Here is a 22,105-nt window from a genome sequence, read left to right on the forward strand (position 1 = left end):
CATGACTGTGGCTGAAATGATTGGTTCGTTTGGGCCCCCACAAAACAAGCTGGCAATTAATGTGTCCCTGCACAAACTGGCTCTATGGAGGCAAGATGTCGTCCTCATCCTCCTCATCCACCGATTCCTTGGATAAAACAGGAAAAAGGGATTTAGGTGTCCCTGGACTGCTTACGGTCTTAGCCAAAGTTTCTGAACTTGACAGTAACTTTTTATGAATGCGCTGCAGGTGCCGTATAAGGGAGGATGTTCCTAGGTGGTTAACGTCCCTACCCCTACTTATTTCACCTTTACATATGGTACATATGGCAAGACAGTTGTTGTCCAGATATGGATAGAAATATTGCCAGACCAAAGAGGTGGAATGTTTGGTCTTCTGCCCAGGCATGACCGTGATGGGCTTTTTCATCCCACGCACAACAACTGTCTCCCCCGGAGCCTGATTTAAACAACCCACATCACCATCAGAATCCTCCTCGCCAACTTCCTCCTCAGTGCTAGCTACACCAGTATCCTCATCCTGTTATACTTCAACAGTGACATCTTCAATTTGCATATCAGCAAGTGGACTGTGGGAGCTCCATTCAGCACTTGCAGGGGGCGTGCAAATGGTGGAAAGAGCCACCTCTTCCCATCCAGTACAGGGAAGGTCAGGCATCGCAACCGCCACCACAGTTGGACTCTCCTTGGGGATTTGTGATATCTTCTTAGAACGCACATTTCTTTGCTGTACTTTTGCCAGCTTAACTCGTTTGATTATTTAGTGGGAAGAGGGCTTCCATCGTCATGTGAAGCTGAACCACTAGTCATGAACATAGGGAAAGACCTTAGCCGTTCCTTGCCACTCCGGGTCGTAAATGGCATATTGGCAAGTTTATGTTTCTCTTCAGATGATTTAAATGTTTTTTTCAAGGTCATTTTCCTGAACTTTGTCATTTGGGATTGTATGTGGCCTCTACTATGACATTGGGCATCGGCCTTGGCAGATGACGTTGATGGCATGTTATCGTCTATGTCATGACTAGTGGCAGCAACTTCAGCACTAGGAGGAAGTGGTCCTTGATCTTTCCCTATTTTATTTTTATCGGAGAAAGTTTGGTCCTGCATTTATGTTATATTGATATATACGTGCGGCTAAGGCACACACAAACACAGAAAATAATTTTTTATTTTTGTTGGAGACTAGTGCACTTTGTGGGTTACACCACCCTTTAAGAAATGAGCCAGCCGGCCTTTTACTTATGGGACACAGGCGCACGCTTGGCGCTGCTCCTTCGTTGATGCACGTGCAGCCACAGTGCACACAATTCACAAACACAGAAATTTTTTTTTTATTTTGTTTGGAGTGCCCTTTGGGGGTTACAGCACCCTTTAGCGGTCAATCCAGCTGGCCCTTTATTTATGTGACACAGGCGCACGCTTGGCACTACTTTGTTGATGCACGTGCGGCTACTGCGCACACAATTCACAAACACAAAAAAATATATTTTTTTATTTTGTTTGGAGTGCCCTTTGGGGTTTACAGCACTATTTAACGGTCAAGCCAGCCGGCCCTTTATTTATGACACAGGCGCACGCTTGGCACTACTTTGTTGATGCACGTGCGGCTACTGCGCACACAATTCACAAACACAGAAAATATTGTTTTATTTTGTTTGGAGTGTACTTTGGGGGTTACAGCACCCTTTAACGGTCAAGCCAGCCGGCCCTTTATTTATAACACAGGCGCACGCTTGGCACTACTTTGTTGATGCACGTGCGGCTACTGCGCACACAATTCACAAACACAGAAAATATTGTTTTATTTTGTTTGGAGTGTACTTTGGGGTTACAGCACCCTTTAATGGTCAAGCCAGCCGGCCCATTATTTATGACACAGGCACACGCTTGGCACTACTTTGTTGATGCACGTGCGTTTACTGCACACACAATTCAGAAAACACAGAAAATATTGTTTTATTTTGTTTGCAGTGTACTTTGGGGGTTACAGCACCTTTAACGGTCAAGCCAGCCGGCCCGTTACTTATGACACAGGCGCACGCTTGGCACTATTTTGTTGATGCACGTGCGGCTACTGCGCACACAATTCACAAACACAGAAAATATTTTTTTATGTTGTTTGGAGTGTACTTTGGGGGTTACAGCACCCTTTAACGGTCAAGCCAGCCGGCCCTTTACTTATGACATAGGCGCACGCTTGGCACTACTTTGTTGATGCACGTGCGGCTACTGCGCACACAATTCACAAACACAGAAAATATTTTATTTTTTTTTGCACTTTGGGGGAGCACCCCTGATGGACAGAGCACCCCCTGGACGACACTACAGCACCCCTTTAGGACTGGGACTCTGCACAGGACTTTGGAGTGGACACAGCCCCTATGGACCACTGACTGCACAACACAGTCCAGCCAGCCCCTATGGACTTTGGAGGAGTGGACACAGCCCCTATGGATAACAGCAGCACAGCACAACACAGCCAGCCCCTATGGACTTTGGAGGAGTGGACACAGCCCCTATGGACAACAGCAGCACAGCACAACACAGCCAGCCCCTATGGTCTTTGGAGGAGTGGACACAGCCCTTATGGACAACAGCAGCACAGCGCAGCACAGCACAGCACAACACTACACTGCACTACACTACACTACACTACACAGCCCAGCCAGCCCTAACTCCCACCCTCCCTCTTCACTGTCCACAGCCGAGTGATAAAATAGTGCCGACACTGGTACCTTATATAGGATCCAAAACCCGCGAGACCCGGAAGGCGGGATGATGACGTTTTGCCTTGATTTCAGATCCGAGTCAGGCGGGAAAAGTTTAGCCTGACTCGGATCTGCCTCGGATCGGGGGGGCTCGGGGGGGTTCGGATTTCAGAAATCCGAACCCGCTCACCCCTAATATATATATATATATATATATATATATATATATAACACACACACACACACATACATACACTGCAAGATCATTGTTCCGAGGGGGACACATTCACTGACAGCTGCACCGAGGAGAAGGGGGAGGTCCCTTGATACAAAGCAGCAGCCACCTGGCCGGAAGGAGAAGAAGGACACAGGCAGGTCCAGCACACATCAACAGCAGCCGCCGGGCCGAAAGGAGAAGGAGGGCACCGGCACACATCAGCAGCAGCTGGCTGGCCCAGAAAGAGAAGGAGGGCACCAGCACACATCAGCGGCAGCTGCCGGCCCTGAAGGAGAAGGAGGGCACCGGCACACATTAGCAGCAGCCGCCGGGCCATGAGCAGAAGCACTTAGAGCAGCAGCTGCCGATGGACACCCAGCAGCTGCCGACGGGAGGAGGAGGTGAGTACACTGCACAAGGAAGAGGGGGTGGAGGGTGGGCAGGTTGAGGAGAGCAGTTCTGTACAAGAGTGGGCCAGCCCGGGGACACTGCAGCATCGGGGTAAGGGGAACAAGCCATGCCGGGAGAAGATAAAGTTGCACTGGCTGCCAGGGCGAGAAGTCACACAGGCAACCCGATCACTGCTGGTCACAGTGATCAGGATACACTGGAGCCGCGCGGGGAGGGGCGTGCCGCCGGTTGCCCGTTCACTGTGGCCAGCAGTGATCGGGACACACTGGAGGGGCAGCTATGGGTGCAGAGGGACCAGCAGGTCCCTCTGATGTAGACAGCGGTGGGAAGATTAGCTTCCAGCAGCCACCCAGTGGTTATTTCTGACTAGTCGTATCAGATACGACCATGTCAGTTAAAGCCCAGTCTGTTATGGTCATATCTGATACGACCGTGCCAGGCAAGTGGTTAAAGAATACAGTGATGTGTTTGAAGGCTAAGGTTGCATTCCTGGTGAGAATAAGATAAACATACACACACAAGTTCCACTAGTGATACTTCCCTATAGAAAACTGCAATTTGCAGTAAAATAAAAAATAAAAAAAAGAGCTTGGGTGTGATAGAGAAAGTTGATGAGCCTACTGAATAGGTGAACTTACTAATAATTGTGGGAAAAAAATAACCAACCCATAATATGTCTTGATCCAAGAAATTTGAATAAAGTCATTAAAAGGGAACATTTCAATCTACCCACCAGAGTAGAAACCATGTTGAAATTTGCAAGATTAAAATGGTTCAGTAAATTGGAAGCATCTTTAGGATTCTGGCAAAGAAGCTACTATAGATAAAGCCAGCTCAAAGCTGTGTACATTTAATACACCAGAAGGTGAATACAGATTCATTTGACTGACATATGGCAAGGGCAAACACAGGATTTCTAGAGGGGGGTTTCCAAATGCTTGATTTTAAAGCAAGTGTGGCCAGTCCATGAAGAGGGCATAATCAGCACTTAACCAGCCATAATATACATTATACGTAGTATAGTATATGTAAAAATTCTGACATATACAGGACCAACCATCAAAGTATGCTTTTATATATACAGAAGAAGGGTCATCCTGCCAGAGCTGAATGTTTTTTATTTCAGATGTGGGCTCCATTCCAGATCATTTCAGCAAGTTCGGGAGTCTGGGTGAGCAGCAAAAGAACCTAGCACTGTCCTGGACAGATATGTACAGATTGGTCTCCTTAAGCACTGGATAGTGTATTATTATACAGTATAAATAATTGACCATATCAATATCAATATGGTGTATATCAGTGCAGTCCTAACAGTGCATTTTTCCTTATATCCTAGTTGATGTACAAGTGTATTCATTACTGGCTCACTCATTTTAAAAGATAAACAGGTGGTGGTAAATATTTCATTTGTGACACTGAGGGGATCTTAAAAAAAATGCAACTTTATTATTATATTCTATATATATATTTGTGGTCATCATGGTGTGGGCTGAGAAGGGGGATTTCCATGCAATCGGAAACCCTCCCTGTGTTTGCCTATGTATGGGATATTGGGCCTTATTCAGAGTCAGATGCTCTGACCAGAGTGCTCACTCTGAATCAAGGCCCTCCTACCTAAAAATGGAGCGGCCAAAAAGATGCCCTGCAGTAGGGTCTCGCTGCCGCAAGCCCAGGAGTGCTTTTGGCTCTATCAGAGCCAAATGCACTCCCACTGACATCACTAGTGATGTGAGTGGGGCCGGACCCAGACAGTAGGCGTTCCCATTGGAACGCCTTTGTCTGGGCAGCAACGCCCCCGGCACACCCACCAAAGGGGGCGTGCTGTCAGTCTCCATTGACAGCACGCCCCCTTTGGTGCGAGACCCATAGCGACAGCTTGGCTGTTGCAATGTGGGTCTCGCGCATGCACACGACGGAGCTCCCTCCGTTGTGCGCATGCGCATTAGGGCACCATCGACCCGCTTGCGAGCGTTCAGCGCTCACGAGCAGGTCTGAATTAGGCCCACTGTCTGCTCCAGAAGTATACCAGAAAATAATACACATGATTTTTCAATATATTCCAGGAGTTGAAACAATGATGAATGACATTATTATCTGGGGTTCTACAAAGGAAGGACATGATTACAGATTGAGAAAATTTATGGAATTTATGAGGAGAGTGAATCTAAAGCAAAACAAGGACAAATGTGAATTTGGTGTGAAAACACTTACCTTTATTGGCAATGAGTGAAGCCTGACCCAAGGAAATATCATCCATAGTGAATATGGAACATCCAAACAACAAAGATTATGTCAGAAGATTCATAGGAATGATGACTTACTTAGGAAAGTTTATTTCTCAATTCTCAGAACAATCAGGTCCTCTTAGATAGTTATTTGACAAAGATAATGAGTGGATGTAGTCACATGAATAAGAGAAAAGTTGGCAGAAATTGGAACAGCAACTAGTACTAAGATTCTTTGAACCTGCAAAATGAATAAGGATGTTAGCAGATGCTTCACAAATTGGCCTAGGATCTGTAATGTTGCAAAAATATGAGTATACATGGCAACCTATAATCTATGCATCTAGAGTGTTGACAATTGCTGAAACAAGTTATGATCAGATAGAAAATGAGCTCCTAGCAATAACTTATGTATGTGAGAGAGTTAATCAATTTGTGTATGGTCAAGCATTTACAGTGCAAACTGACCACAAACCATTGGTAGCTATCATGCTAAGTCAATACACAACTGCCCCATGTGAATTAAATGAATGCTTATAAGACTACAGAAATATGATGTACAATTGTCTCAGTAAATGCAGGTATATTGCTGACACACTTTCACGTGCTGTGGACAAAAGGAAAATACCTGGAAGTCTGATTGACAAAGTAATAGAAGCATATGTTGTTCTCTCCCAGTTTCTCTTGCAAGACAAAAACAGATTAGAAAAGAAACAGAGACAGATTACATTAAATTACTTGTCCGTTGTTTATTCATGATTATTGGATGTACCAAAATGACTTTACATAGTCAATGACACATTTACAAAGTCAATAGATTTATACCAGCAAGACTGAAAACTTATGCTGTGCAAGATACTGTATATGAAGGTCACTTAGGAGAAAAAAATGTAAGTGGAGGGCAAGAAAAGTGGAATATTGGCCAAGTAGGAACCAAGAACACAGATGTCAGCTACAGTACATGCACATTATGTCTTACATATAGACCAAAGCAACAAGTCAAGCCACTGAGTCCTCATGCAGTTCCAAAAGACAATACCATAAGGTAGGCGCAGATTTGGTTGAATTTATGGGAAGATGTTCATTGTCATAACGGATTATTACTATCATTACCCTAAGGTAAAGATACTACATAAGACTACTAGTAGAGCTGTTATCAATTACATGATGTCAGTCTTTGCAAGACATAGGGGTCTGTTCATCATTACTTAATTTCTACAAAAGCAGGGGAAATGAACATCTTCACTTGCAACTGAAGAAATTAAGTTATCGGACCATTCATCAAAAAGGTAATGCAGGAGATATCACACATATTTCCTGCTTACTTTTCTCTGCCGAAATGGCCCGCTGTCCCCATACACTAGTATGGGAACTGTATTCATGAAGCTCCAAAAATACAATATTTTTTAGCTTGATTGCAGGATGCCAAGTGCTCCCGCTACCCGGGTCATGAAAAGGGATCCTTTCGGATCCCTCCATCCCTGTCTGGCTCCTTCCACCAGAGGTCGGGACTCTTGTGCGCATGCTTGACCTGTAAGTCATGCATGCGAACTTATCTCCAAAAGGAGCAGTGAGAAGATTCACTGCTCTGAAAGGAGCAGTGAAGCTGCTCACAGAGACAGCTGATTTTCAAATCAGCTGTCTCTGTACCGGACCAATTATGAATTGCTCTGATGCTCGCGGTGAGTTAGTATGTTAATTATCATGGTCCAAACTCTGATAATTACCATAATGAATAGACCCCTTAGTGTTTCTATGGAAATGTTCACTCACAACGGTCCTCAGTTTTCCAGCACTGAATTTGGACAATTCACTGATTATTTGGTATTTGTTCATACTATGTTAAGTCCCAACTATCCATGGTCAAATGGATTGGTGGAAAATAGAGTGAGAAGAGCCTATTGAAGAAAAAATATGATTGTAAAAAAAGATTTCTACAAAATTCTCTTAATCTTTCGAAGTGCATCACTGCAGAATGGACTTTCTCAAGCACAGATTCTGATGTGTAGGAGAATTAGAACAAATCTTCCAATACATGATTAACTGCTTAAAATGCATGATTCAACATTAGTCAGACTGAGTAAGGAACGACAACAGGTGAATCCAAAACTGTTCCATGATTGAAGAGCAAAAGGCTAGTCTGATTTTAAATCGGGTGACCAACTCCATCTCACAAACCATAAGAAAGGCATTTGGATGCAGAAAGGCACTGTGAACCAAGTGGCACCAATATATATAGCAATTTGCACAGAAAGTCTGACTTAGCAGAGGTTGCAGGAGAAGAAATCATGCAGGTACCTGTTTGTCGGGAATATACACATGCGCCGGACCCGTATTTCATATGAGCAGTACAGGTCTGTGATGTCGATTCTGGGCAGGGAGGGGGCAGCGACTGCCTCTGTTTCCCAAAACAGAGGCGTGCCACCTGGCAGTGATGAGGCCAGGATCTCCATCGGCTGACAAAAATTTACTGGCCTCTTTGTGCATCTACTGAGGCCGGCTTGTACAATGCAACTCGGATCAGTAATGCATGCAGCAGGCATGAAACCTCCTGCTGCATTACCAGATTAGAGCCATCGCAGCTGCTACCATAGTCCATCCTTTGCTGAATCAGGTCCAGAGTGTGGAACATAAGTATGAAGAAATCATAAAGATTTAAAACCTCTACCTAACCATTATGAAGACAACATGAAGACAACATGAATGAAGCATGCCCTTCATCTGACATGTATGATAATCTTGATAACAATTAACAAACCATGTATCACAAAAGGTCCAGCATGGTTGATGAAACACAGACTATTTAGAAGACACCCAAAAGAGAAAATTGCAGACCTGTTAGACTCATTGAAACATGTTAGATGATATTCTTAATCTTAACATATCTCATTGTTGTGTTGTAGCACTGAAGTATACAGGACTTATATATAAGGAAAAGAGGATCTGATATTATTGCATTAGATGTATGCATAATATTTGTAGACACTACCTTATTTAATGTGAAAGCCCAAATCTTCAGTGACAGTCCCTAGGACCATGGGGATGCTGGTAAGTGGATGTAGGCCTGTGTATAGATTGTATATAGTTTATAATGGCTGAATAAAGAAGCACTAGAGTTATTACTCATGCTCCAGTGTTTTTATACATAGAAACACAAGCAAAACAAGGTCTGTCCCACCTCCTACATGAATGTGCAGTGGAAGCTTGGGCATGTGTTGATATAGTGCTGTATGAGAGAAGGACCCAGCTGGCCACCAGGAATGGGGTAAGTATGGGAGCAGGAGACAGCACAGAGTGTGTTGGGTGTGGCAAACAGGACAGAGCATAGCTACGGGGAGGTTGAGACTAATATATAATATACTCATTCACCAGCATGGATTACACCTGGCCATTTAAGTCTGCCTGGTCCCAGCATTCATGGCTGGGTCATCAATGTTTCTGGACTTTTTTTTCCTGTGAGCTCATGTGTATTGTGCTTGTCAAGCTAAAGAACTTCTGCCATTCATCAGGTTACCTTGCGTCTGTTCTTTGTTCAGTTATAAAGGACTTTATTTGTTTCTGCCTTGTTCCCATTCTCATCTCTGCAGTTTTATTTGCATTTTCAAGTTTATGTGCATTTCCAAGATTATCTGCATTCCCTTGCTGCTGTATCCTCTCCCAATAAACATACATTTGAATATACAGTATTTCTAATTGCTGTGACTGGTTGCTCAACCACATCCAGGGGGTTCAAAACAGTCAGACTTTTAGGGGAATAATCTTTTTGTGCCAAAAATGGTTTTACCAGGCAAAAAAAAAGAAGTTCTCTGTTTTGGCCTATTGAATTCCTTAACTTTTTACTTCCTGCACAGGAGAAAAAATATCACTTTTTGCATGTTAAATGGCATATTCAATTGCTTGTGTGTAATACTTTCTATTTCTATTGATCTGAGGTGAATTTACTCTTCCTGAAGCTCTTTGCTATCTAATGCTTGAGATAAGATTATGAAACAATATTCAAGCTCAAATGTACATGTATCCAACTGTAATCCATATATTATCATACATACATTTATATTATATTAAAAGATTATTATTATTATTATTATTATTATTATTATTATTTTCCCAGGCAAAGCTGTTCATTATAATACAAAATTAAATAAATAAATGAAAATGTCAGCAGTGCACTCCCCATTGCCGAATACCACCACCACCAGCAACAAACAGCCTTAGCTGAATCTCAGCATAACTGGAAGAGTATAACTGAGGGGTCCATCTTTATTAAAAAATCAGCCCCAATCTGGTCAATGACAAAGTATTTGCCAAAACCCCCTGAACTTTAGGGGACAGGGCATTAAATAAGACTGGGACACGTGGATGTGCAATTTTCCCCATAATGGACACATATCAGCCATTGTACCAAAATAGAAAGCTACTGTAAGTACTGTAAATAATGCACATGCACAACTGAATAATAAAGAAAGTAAACTGTAATTACAATTTTATTTCCCTATAAAAGATAATATTTTTTCCTTGGTTTTGAGTCCTGACCTGCTTTAATGAAAAATATAATCTCCTATTCTTTTTTCCTCCTTACTTCCAATAAGAAAACAAAAAATATTTCTAATGCAAAATGAGATACCTGACTGTCAATTGCTGTAAATGATTAATGCACGGAATCCCTGGGTATGAAAAGCAAGAGCAATTTATTAGCGCCTTAAGGCTCTCTCATATGGTCATATAGCCTGCATGTAGGTTGCAATCCACTCCACGGTGTCCTTCTGTGTTTGCACATATAACAGAAAACTTTAGATAACTGAATTCACTATTATCATACATACAACTGAGAAAGGAATATTAAAAATTTAAAAGAAATTTCACAGAAATCTCCTGCAACAGGCTAATTAGCGCTGCAGACCATAGTCTCCATTAGCAGTGCTTACAATAATATACGTACTGCAGATATGTGTGTACTGTATCTAGCAAATAAAAGCATAGGGTGCGAGTATATATTTTTTCTGTTTTGTTTCAAAATTGTTCCTAATGTAATCATGTCTGCTTTCAACCGAGGCTATAAAAAGTTTAGCTTGTTGTGTCTCACAAGCCAGTCCTTGTCTAGGTGTTACCCTCTCTAACTTCGAGACAAGTGCTTTTAACTACAACTTAATGGTGTGTATGTTATATAGACTATTGTAGGGACTTGCAGAGAACTGAGGGCCCTCATTCAGAGCCACTCGCAATTAGCGCTCGCTCGTTCCTTAAAAGGGGGTGGCTATTCAAATGAACCGTTCGCTCTTTGCGGTCTGTTGCCGCCTCCATGTCTGAACGAGCGAGCAAAACATACGCTCGTTTATTTGATAAAAACGCCCCCTGGCCGCTCGCACCATACGTCATGTCCGCTATTTATTAGATTAATCGAGTACATCAAACAGCGTATGAACTGCTCGCTATTCTTGTGGTTGGTTTTTTCAACCACAATCTTGCGAGCAGTTCTGGCTATAAAATAACCCAGTGACGTGGTCAATGACGCTGCTGTATTAATTATGCACACCCATAAAACGCCGGTTTTGACCTTTAAGCACGCCTGCGTTCGGATCTCCACTCCCCATTTTCAAACACCTTCCCCTGTTACCACCCACATACGCCTCATTCTGTCACTCAAAATAGCAGGCATTCGCTATATTGCGAGCACATGAATTTCGGCCGCACTGACTGGTTCGCGCATGCGTATAACGATCCGTATGCATGCGCAGATGTGCAAACATCGCTCGGAACGAGCGTACTGCCGCTAGCGAGTGGCTCTGAATGAGGGCCGAGGTTCCTTGATGATGGGCTCCAAGCTTAAATGTTTTGATCAAAATATTAACAAATCCCCAGACTTTTATTTGGTAGATAAATACAGATTTGCAGAATAATATTGGTAATGTTGATAGCAAAAGTCCTTCTGTTTTGTATACTTATATGACATAAATAGTGTCAAACAGCTGGTACCATATACAAATATTTTCCTAGGCAGTTAATAATGCTCAGCTAGGATCAGGGACTGGTTGGCAATTTACTACCCCATTGCCAGATATATCTCCTACTGTTCCTGCTAGGATGTGCGTGGGGCAAGGCAGGATGACTGTTTCCTCCACCCGACAATTTTGATGCTTCTCCTGTCCAACTTTCTCGAATTGATCCTGGGGCTTTTATGACCATGTTTTTCATGATGGCCCCCTTCTGCTGCTCAGTAGGCACAATGCCTTTGGAATCTTGCCACTATCTTCTTTGTCCCCTGCTACTACAGTACTTATTCTTATCCATCTGCTTTTCTTTCTCAGTGGATGTGGCTGCTAAGGCGGCAACGGTTTCTGCATTTTCCTCTGCTCCTTTGCAATTGAATGCTCCAGGTTTGATGTTGCCTTTATTTTCAGATTCTGAGAGTGAAGAGGAGTCACATCCAAATCTGATGTAGATGTAGTGCAACATGTTTCAAGAGATTATCTGCCTGGTACATCAGGTAGGCACATGTAATTCTGATGCGTATGAGTTGAGGCACAGCCTGTTGTCCTCTTCCAGTTCATCTGACTCAGACCGCTTGCCAAGTCTGCTCGCATTGAAGCAGCCAAATACATGCAGCATTCTTGGCAGGTGAAGGCTAGCAGGAATTATGCATCAGTGTGTGGCGTTAGTTTGGGCCAAGGTGTTGTTTACTATGACAAGACTACAGTTCATTCATTGTCTGCATCAAAGTTGTTGGGACAAGATTGACATGGGGCATTTTGTTGAAATGTTTTACTGAAAAAGACTGCGCGTATGGACTGGGGGCTACTAAGGCTACAGGTGGCACTGAACTTGAGACATCTGTCATATTCCAATTGATTGGCTGGCTTTTATGATTTCACAGCTTGTTACCCATATACTTGGCCGAATCAACATGTTAATATCAGATACAATGGGTGAGATGTAATAGGATGTGTGCTTTGAAGTGTGAGTATAGAAATATCTGAATTTTCAGAACTTGCCCTAATAGTGTGTGAGAACATACAAAATCACATGTTTATCACACCTCCGCAACTCACAATGGCAAGCACGCATACAGATATTTTTCCATTGTGAGCATAGAACATGTGCAATGTAATAGAGTATGAGTGTTTCACTCTCATACTATTACTGTGTGAAAACTCATAAAAAAGACCTGCTTCAGGATAGCGAGTCTAGCCTGAGCAGATTCAAGTTACACAGAAAGATGCACAGATCTGTGAGATCCGTGTATGTTTCTGAATGTAAAAACAAAGTAAACCGTAAAAAAAAAAAAAATTCTCCCATCCCCTCGACAAGCATAACCAGCCCTGGGATCTGTAGAGCCTGTCCTGGTTCTTAAAATACAGGGGGGAAATGCGTAGGGGTCCCCTTTACTTTAAGAAGCAGCATTGGGCTCTGCTGAGCCAGTCCTGGTTATGGAAATACAGGGGACAAATGAGTAGGGGTGCTCTGTGCTTTCCATAACCAGCACAGGACTCTTTCTAGCAGGGGTGTAATGCCACAGCCAGAGGATCTCTTTCACCCAGCCAAAGCATTATCCCTGACTGCTAATCAGCCAAGGCCCGGGATCCCTGGGGAGGATCTTGTGCGTGATATGAGCAGTTTTGAACCTCCTTTCATTGGTGCATTCAGGCTGGCTGTGGAAGTCACAGGATAGCTCATTATCTCGATTACTTCATATGCATTGGTCCAGCAGACTCCTATCATTGTGCTGTTTTGATATTTTCCGTTAAGGCTATGTTCATCACCACTACTTGGGTATCAAAATTGATATCTGGGAGATATGTTGTCATCACCCTCTTGACAAGTCTGAAAAACTTTGCACCTCTTTGTCATTGTGTTTGGATGCAATAAATATTACTCTAAGTCTAGTCCAGTTATTGTTAGGCTTGCAAACTTTCCTTGTTGTGTGATCCTGATGCCAAAGATTATCTGTTGGAAGCTTGAGAAGTTGAGAGGGCTATGGCTGTCATAGTAAAGCTTCTCATTTTATCAGACTGTCATCTGAACTGAAACAGTATCTCAGTGTTTGGTTGACCCTCTTTGAGGCCTTTAATGGTGTCCTGCTCTGGGTAGTGCCAGCAGTGATCAATTTCCAATTGCAGTTTTTCAATAAAGCCAGTTTGGATGTTACCTCAATGTTTTCTGGTCTGAAATGCTGTAAAAAAGGGTATCCAGAGATTTTACATGATATGTTTTTCTTCTTGAACTCTTCCCTACACTTGCTGCATTGTAGCTTTGGGGTGATCGATTGTGCAACCAGAGTACTGTAGTTAGATGCAATTACCTCAACTGCGTAAACATCTGAACAGCATCCATATATGAATCAGGCCTATTATCTGTTACATTTCAATTGTGTAAAGATTGATCTTGCAGTAACTGAAATGCTTTCCAACTGAAGTAGATTTATCATCATGTTCAAGGTCATACATGATAGATGTGCTCTAATGCTCTGCTCAATGATATTCTGGTAAAAATGTCGATATACCCAATAGTTTGCATTTTGTAATCAAGATGGTGCATGGTTTGCTTCCAGTTTATCCCATAACATGTGGTAGTTGTGGCATAATTAAGAAAACAATGGTAATACAGTATGTAAGTTTATTCCATTGTAAGTCAAATAATTGTATGTATGAAATACTGTATGTGATACCCCTAGTGTGCTACTGTCCAGTTGATATATAAATATATTATATAGTTAAAAAATTATAATTCATATATGTACATTGAACTGAAAATATACCAAATGCACTGTACTCTGTCATGCTAATTGATGTATTTACACAGTAATGGTATATGTTAACCCCCTGCCCGGGGAACACTGGAGTGCGCCACCTGTGCAGTACTGATGGGCACGCGGCAGGGACTTCTGAATGCACCCGCTATATAGGGGAAAACTGCCCCTTAGAACAAACCCAGTTAGTCAGTGGGCAAAAGTGGCATGTGCGGGCGGCAGGAAGGGGACCGGCATGCAACCGTTGACTTAAGGAGCACCTGTGGGGGGCCGCTGGGAGTTGGCATGCGCCAGTGGAGTGGAGCAGAGCTCCTGTGAAAAGCTTCCCGTACCTGAGGGATTCTGGTGCAGGCAGTGCCAGATTAAGGTCCACATGGGCCTGGAGCTGAAATTTATGAATGGCCTATTGTATGCTGTCGCAGGGGTATGTGACAAGAGCTGTGTCAGTGTGACTAGTGATATGGAGGCATGATGAATGCATGGGTGTGGTCAACACAAGGTGTGTGACTATCACCATGGGGGGCATATCTGGCGCCTACCTTAAACCACTTTAAGATGGGGCTATAGCAAGAAAAGTTTTGTGTTTTTGTGAAATGGTAAGAACTGTATGGTCTGCCTAGATTAATAAGGAAAAAAAATCCAAAATTGTTCACAGATTTTGGCATATTTTTATACGTTTTCATTCCACATCCCTAGACACTGAAGTAAATTAATAAATGAACTGCCTTCTTAGGTGTTGCCCTTTAAAAAAAAAGAAAATAATGGCAATATTGAACCAAGGTGGTAATGGTTAACTTTGACCGCGTCTGTAACAAAGTAACAACCTTGTTACACACATGGTAAAAATATTTTTCACGTGGTGGTCCATAAAGAAGTCTCTCCCGGTAAGTGGTGGAAAGACTAAATTTCTATCATGCAGGATAGGGTGTGTGAGGTGTCTCGGATGCATAACATGTGGCTACTTGGAGTCAGGGGACATTTTTGTACAACCCCGCTCTGGCAAGAAGTTCAAAATCAATTACACCCATGGGGGGCATTCCATATAATACAGAAAACATAACAGTGACCACCAGAAAATGCAAAGAACATAGCAGTGACCACCGTATAATACAGAGAGCATTACAGTGACCGCCATATAATACAGAAAGCGTCGTTCTCTCCACCATTTTATATGGAGAGCATTACAGTGGCAGTCATATAATACAGAGAGTGTCACAGTGAGTGCCATATAATACAGAGCATAAGTGCGCACCATATAATACATTAAGCATCCAAGTGGCCGCCATACACTATAAAGAACATCACAGCCACACACTATGGCTCCTGAAATTAGATAAATCAGATAGCAAGCAGCTGGCAGATCTATATCAATAATACAGCACAGTCCCGAGCCCGCCTAAAGGTGTGTGTACACGCAGCGATTTTTTTCGACGACAGAATGGTAACGATATAGTTATCGTTCAGTCATCCAAAATATTGTTCAGTTTCTGCCCCAAAACAATGAACGATAACGATCAACATGCACTCCCGTTTGTATTTGGTCATTATCGTTCATCGCCTGAACCTCCTGTCCACCCTGACGACATTGTCAGGTTGAACATGTTCGGCAATGAGGGAGGGAGCCCGGCACTGAATGATACTGAGCACACCCCTGATGGGGGCACACGGGATGATGTCGCTAATGCAGCGAATCGTCCCATCTGTATGCAGCTTTACTCCTCCATCCTTCACTCCCTCCATACCATGTGCACCACTGCTAATGTGTCAACACACACACTGAGCTTGCGGCTGTGTTGTAAAGAAGCAGAGCTGAGGCATGAGGCCAAAGCTGTAGTCTGTGGCCTGCAACACCTCTGAAAGGTGATGATTTTTGATTATCACCCTTCATTGGTCCAGCTGCAGCAGTGCTCTCTCACTGACTATGTGCATATACTTATATATATATATATATATATATATATATATATATATATATATTAGTGTTCACTCTAGGCAGGGCGCCGGACCTAGAGCAAAGGCACTTCTGTGTGCGCCAGAAAAGAGAATGAAAAGGGGGCATGTCTTTATGATGTGTTCCCTTTTCATAACTCTTGGGGGCATGCCCGACATGCCCGGCTGCCCCTAAGCTCCATGGTCACTGTGAATGTATTCACCGGCGGTGACCACTGCTGTGCCATTTTCCCCACCCACGGAACACTGCTGCACACAGGTGGAGAATAGAACCCACAGGTTGTTTCAGCAGGGCGCCACGCTGGAGGGCAGGGTGCTATCTGCCCTTCATAAATAGGGCAGGGTGTGGCGCCCAGCTGAAACAGCCTAGTGGGAACGCTTTATATATATATATATATATATATACATACAATCCAGACGATCTGGCACTCAATAATTTGAGCCAATACCATTCCTTTGCCAGTGTGCCCTCCATAGGAATGGCATACTCCAATAATAATTGCCAGAGGAAAGGCGGCACTCCCGAACATCAAAGTGAAAAAAAACCTGGTGTTTTATTTCAAAGTTTCAGGGTTATTCCTCCGTCATCAGGACACACAGTGACAGATAAAACAAGTGCAACTTAAGTACTTACTTAACAGAGCCCTCCCCCACATGTTGAGGCCATGTCCCCGGTGTCCGCACTCCCACTTCCGGTCTCGAGTGAGCTATCGCGCAGGAAGTGACACACAACAAGGGCCGCAGCTAACTGTGAATGACACTCATGGAATGTGTCCAGGTTCCCAGAATGTCAAGTTATGACCTGGGCACATAATCGAGCATTGTGATAGCATTGCAAATATGTGCAATGAATCAATATATAAAGTGTATAATTATAAACAATACACATAAAATGATGATGCACATAACCATGCTGAAAATGTTGTAAATAAATTGTGATAATACACGTACAATCATGATATACATAAACGTGATAAAAATCTCATCAATAATTATATAGTGAATATATACCACAAGTAAAGTGCTTATTCAAACCATGTAAAAAACATGTTACATAAATATATTGTGAATTCTTATAAAATCACACCTTGCATGATGCATACTCCTGTATATATATATATATATATATATATATATATATATATATATATATGTGTGTGTGTGTGTGTGTGTATATATATATATATATATATATATATATATAAATTACAAATGTGTACATATTATAAATATAAAATATATATAATTATTAAGCTTTCATAATTAACTCTGCCCGCTCTGCATTATGCATAAATTTTATATTACTATACAGCAGCACCTTGAGAGCCTTGCAGGCAGGTCTGATACATACTTCACTTTAGGACTGCTGCTGCCAGGCCACCTTCATGAGGACCTGCTATCTTGGAGGACATAGTCGGCTAAGCCGGGCGCCAGCAGGTTGGCTGCTTCAGGGTGGTGCGGTGGTGGCGGGCAACACCTATGTGACGTCACACGCAGTGACATCACGTGGCGCAGAGGCGGCGTCATTGCCAAGTCACTGACAATGTGCGTTAGCAGTACTGGGAGGGTTTGTGAAGCCCTCCATGTGCCGCTGTCACGATTATGCATTCTGCTTTTTAGAGCTGCGTGGGAAGGGGGGGTGTCGTGCGGATGGGGGGGCGGGGCCTCGGACTGCCACTCGCTGGCTGCTGTTGAAGGAAGAAAAAATCCTGTCTATAGCAGCATACTTAGTAGTTGGCTGCTGTGGGCCTATTCTGATGGTGGGCCTGGAGCTGTAGCTCCATCAGCCCCATTACTAATCCGGCCCTGGTTGCAGGTACAGCTGGGACAGAGAGGTCCTGAGGTACTGGCAATGAGGAGCGGACCCCTGCTGAGTGGATTACCTGGCCTCTGATGGTGATGGAAGCCAAGTGCAGGGGAAGGACAGCGCTGTTCAGTGGAGCTGCAGGCTGGTCCCAACGTCGATCAGAGGCTGTGAGCAGTGCGTAGTTGTGGCACATCCCCACTGGTAATAGGCTGTGGTCTGGAAGAGGGCCGTGCCACAGGAGGTGGAGGCTCACTGGTGCAGATGCCTGCTGGATGGTGCACCTGAACCCAGAGTCAGTGCCAATTGGAAGAGGTGAAGGCTTCCATAGTAAAAGACATACCTCTCTGGAGAAAAGAGCCAACGTCGGGAGAGGTCTGTAAAGTACAGTGCACAGCACAGCTTTTCCTTATTGCCTGCTCCCTCAGCTGTCAGACCCTTATATCGCCTATACTGGCCAGAGAAAGGGATGCTGTAGTACATCTCCCTACACTTCAGTCTACATCGCACCCAGAGTAACTGTACTCACAGAAAAGCAAACAGCAATTATTACAGGAATATTTCCCCTAGGGAAAGGGAAGCAGCTATAAACAATTACTATACTTGGCCTTTTAGGAACTCCCTGTCCCAAACAGATATACCTGTCAGCTCCATGCAGGATTGAAATACGTAAGAGATAGCAGGGATTGCCTCAATTACTGTTAAAAGTACTCACTAATTCATATTGGAAAAATAGACTGTAATTCCTAAGATATTAGGATCACAATAGCATTTAACCCTCACCATCTACACAAGAAAGACAGAATTTACTGCACAATTAGATACCTCCGTTCTGTGAATAGACAAAGCTTATCAGCCAATAGTAGAAACCCACTAGGGAGATAGGAATCAGTGTCAGAGTGCCAGAGATAGTTGAATACCACCGAGCTGCTTACTTACTCTCTACTATCCCAAAAGCAGCCTATTATCACCAGATAGTCATCAGTGCACCAACGTACAGAATTACCTGACAAGCAATTTTAGAACTGTATTTAGTTATAGACTGAAAGTTATAGTGCAGACAATACTCACAGTTATGGGAAAGATTCCTGGACTGCACAACCTAAATTTATATAATGGGAGGTGCTACCTAATGAGACTAATTGCAGGCACAGAAACAGACAAATCTCAGGTGCACAACTCCAAATTATTGATAATATATAAATGCAATCAAATTTTGCAATCAATAGAGTTTTAGGATAATCATGGCCAAGGTTATGGGCCTACCCACCATATCCAGGTAACCTCTTTAGGGTAGGTCCCTAACATACTAGGGTTCAAATCCAGAGCGCAGGACCCCTCAAACTGGCCCAGCTAAGTTGCCCCAGGGCACTGCCATAGTAAGAAAAGTGCAGTGCAAAAGAGATAGTTAAGAGCAGCCACAACTGCATATAAAGGATGAAAATAAAAAAGTGAATTACATGTATAATAACAAACAGTGACATTTTAAAATGTGCTATAAAAGAATAATGTGTTATAATGCGGTGCACTGAAACAGATAAACCAAAGCAATCCAGGGGGACCCACGCCCCAAAAATGAACCAAAGTTGCACTACAGTATATAACTTGTAGGACTTACCTAGAATTGTGCTTAATACCAGTGTGCAAATACTATACCAGACTGCATGCTTTTAAACCAATAAGGAAGGGTGCAATAAAGCACATCAAATGGAGTATATGGGAAAGATTTCTTGACTATTATCAATAATTTGGAGTTGTGCACCTGAGATTTGTCTGTTTCTGTGCCTGCAATTAGTCTCATCAGGTAGCACCTCCCATTATATTTAGGTTGCGCAGTCCAGGAGTCTTTCCCATATACTCCATTTAATGTGCTTTATTGCACACTTGAGGGAAAGGAGACACCCTCAGTCTGGATTAGCACCCTTCCTTATTGGTTTAAAAGCTTCAGTTGCCCCATAATGCCCCTCTTGACACAACAGCTCCTGGGCATCTCGGGCTATGCGGATCATCTTCCTCACTCAAAATGTCCAACTTATTTGCATTAATAAAACTACTGGGAGCTACAAAACAAAACCAAGTTGCTAGATTACACTGATCAATGTTGAGTTCTGCTGTTAATCATCTGCAACTTTGTACATCTGTAAAACCAATTTCTCTATGGTTAAAGTCATACTGTGAATAAAATTCGACTAAGATGCAAAATGTAAAGAAAAACACTAGGCCTGATTCAGACCCGCTCGCAAGCGCTGAGCGCTCGCAAGCGGGTCGATGGTGCCCAAGTGCTTATGCGCACGATGGAGGCGGCTCCGTCGTGCGCATGTGCGAGACCCAAATAACGACGGCCAAGCCGTCGTTATGGGTCTCGCACCAAAGAGGGCGTGCTGTCGATGGTGATTGACAGCATGCCCCCTTTGGTGGGTGTGCCGGGGGCGTGGCTGCCCAGATAGAGGCGTTCCCATGGGAATGCCAACCGTCTGGGGCCGGCCCCACTGACATCACTAGTGATGTCAGTGGGAGTGATTTTGGCTCTGATAGAGCCAAAAGCACTCCTGGGCTTGCAGCAGCGAGACCCTACCGCAGGGTCTCATCACAAGCCCGATGGTCGTGATGGTCTTAACCATCGCGACCATCATCATGGCCACTCGCTATAGCTGTGGGTGGTCACCCGCAGCTATGCGAGCGGCCAGGAGGCCGCTCCAAAAAGGAGCAGGGACCGCCCTGATTCAGAGCGAGGGCTCTGTCAGAGAGTCCGGCTCTGAATCAGGGCCTCTGTACTCTATAGCCTGTGTATCTATAGTGGGTACAGGGTGTGAGGTGCACATGGGTCCAGGGGGACCCACACACTGCACACTGTACACACATTTTTCCAATACTCACCTCTGTGGAATCATGCATTGTCACCGGCAGTGCCACACATCGGCAGTGATAGTGCTGCACAAATCACTGGGTTAATGGTGGATCAGCCATTTTCCCAATATTTTGAGCATGCGCAGTATGCTGGGAAAATGTTCGCCGTGCCATTTCCTCGGGGACCTGTATATGCCCAGTAGACTCTGGCACAGCGCTAGAGTCTACTAGTGCTTTCTAATGCACTACTGGCTAGTGAGGAGGGGAACCAGAAGAAGACTGCACATAGGCAGTGGCATCCCTTCCCAAAGAGACACCCGGTGCAGGGAGGGATGCCATGCATGTAGCCATAGCCTAGGAGAAGGGGGCATGCATAGGGGAAGGAGGCATGGCCTTGTGGCCTGAATCCCTACCCTTGGTTACTACTGGGGTGGTGGGAGATGCGGTCAGTGCCTGCTCCCTCACTGTGACAGGAGCCGAGTGCTGCACTTAATTGTACAGTGCAGCACCCGGCTCCTGTCACTGAGAGGGAGCCAGCCCCTTGGTATCACCCCTCGGAGGGTGACACCCAAGTGCGGCCCGCACACCCCACACTCCCCTTGTGAAGCCACTGCACATAGACCTCTTCTCTCTTAGGGGTCTATTTACTAAGCAGTGTTAGGAGACAGAGTGAAAAGTGATAAGGTGCCAGCCAATCAGCTCCTAACTGTCATCTCACAGGCTGTGTTTGAAAAATGACAGTTGGGAGCTGATTGGCTGGCACCTTATCACTTTTCCCTCTGTCTCCTAACATTGCTTAGTAAATAGATCCCTTTTTATTCCCCTGTGTATGCTACTCTCAGTTACGTCGGACATCTTACACTGTTTGGTGTATAGACACTAGGGGGTAAACTTACTAAAGTGAGAGTTTTTATAAGTGGAGATGTTGCACATAGCAACCAATCAGATTCTACTTAACATTTAAATAGCACCTTCTAGAAGATAAAAGCTAGAATCTAATTGGTTGCTATGGGCAACATCTCCACTTCTAAAAACTCTCACTTTAGTAAATTTACCCCTAGGGGCCTAATTCTGAGGTGGTAGTAAAACAGACAAAGAGCAAGTAACTGTGCACCTGTAAAACCATGCTGCACTGCAGGTGGAGTAGATTGAAAATGTGCAGAAATGTAGATTTGGGAGGAGTGTGTCCAAACTGAAACC

The sequence above is a fragment of the Taudactylus pleione genome, unplaced genomic scaffold, assembly GCF_031769625.1.
Source record: "Taudactylus pleione unplaced genomic scaffold, aTauple2 ptg000037l, whole genome shotgun sequence".
In the NCBI taxonomy this organism is placed as follows: domain Eukaryota; kingdom Metazoa; phylum Chordata; class Amphibia; order Anura; family Myobatrachidae; genus Taudactylus; species Taudactylus pleione.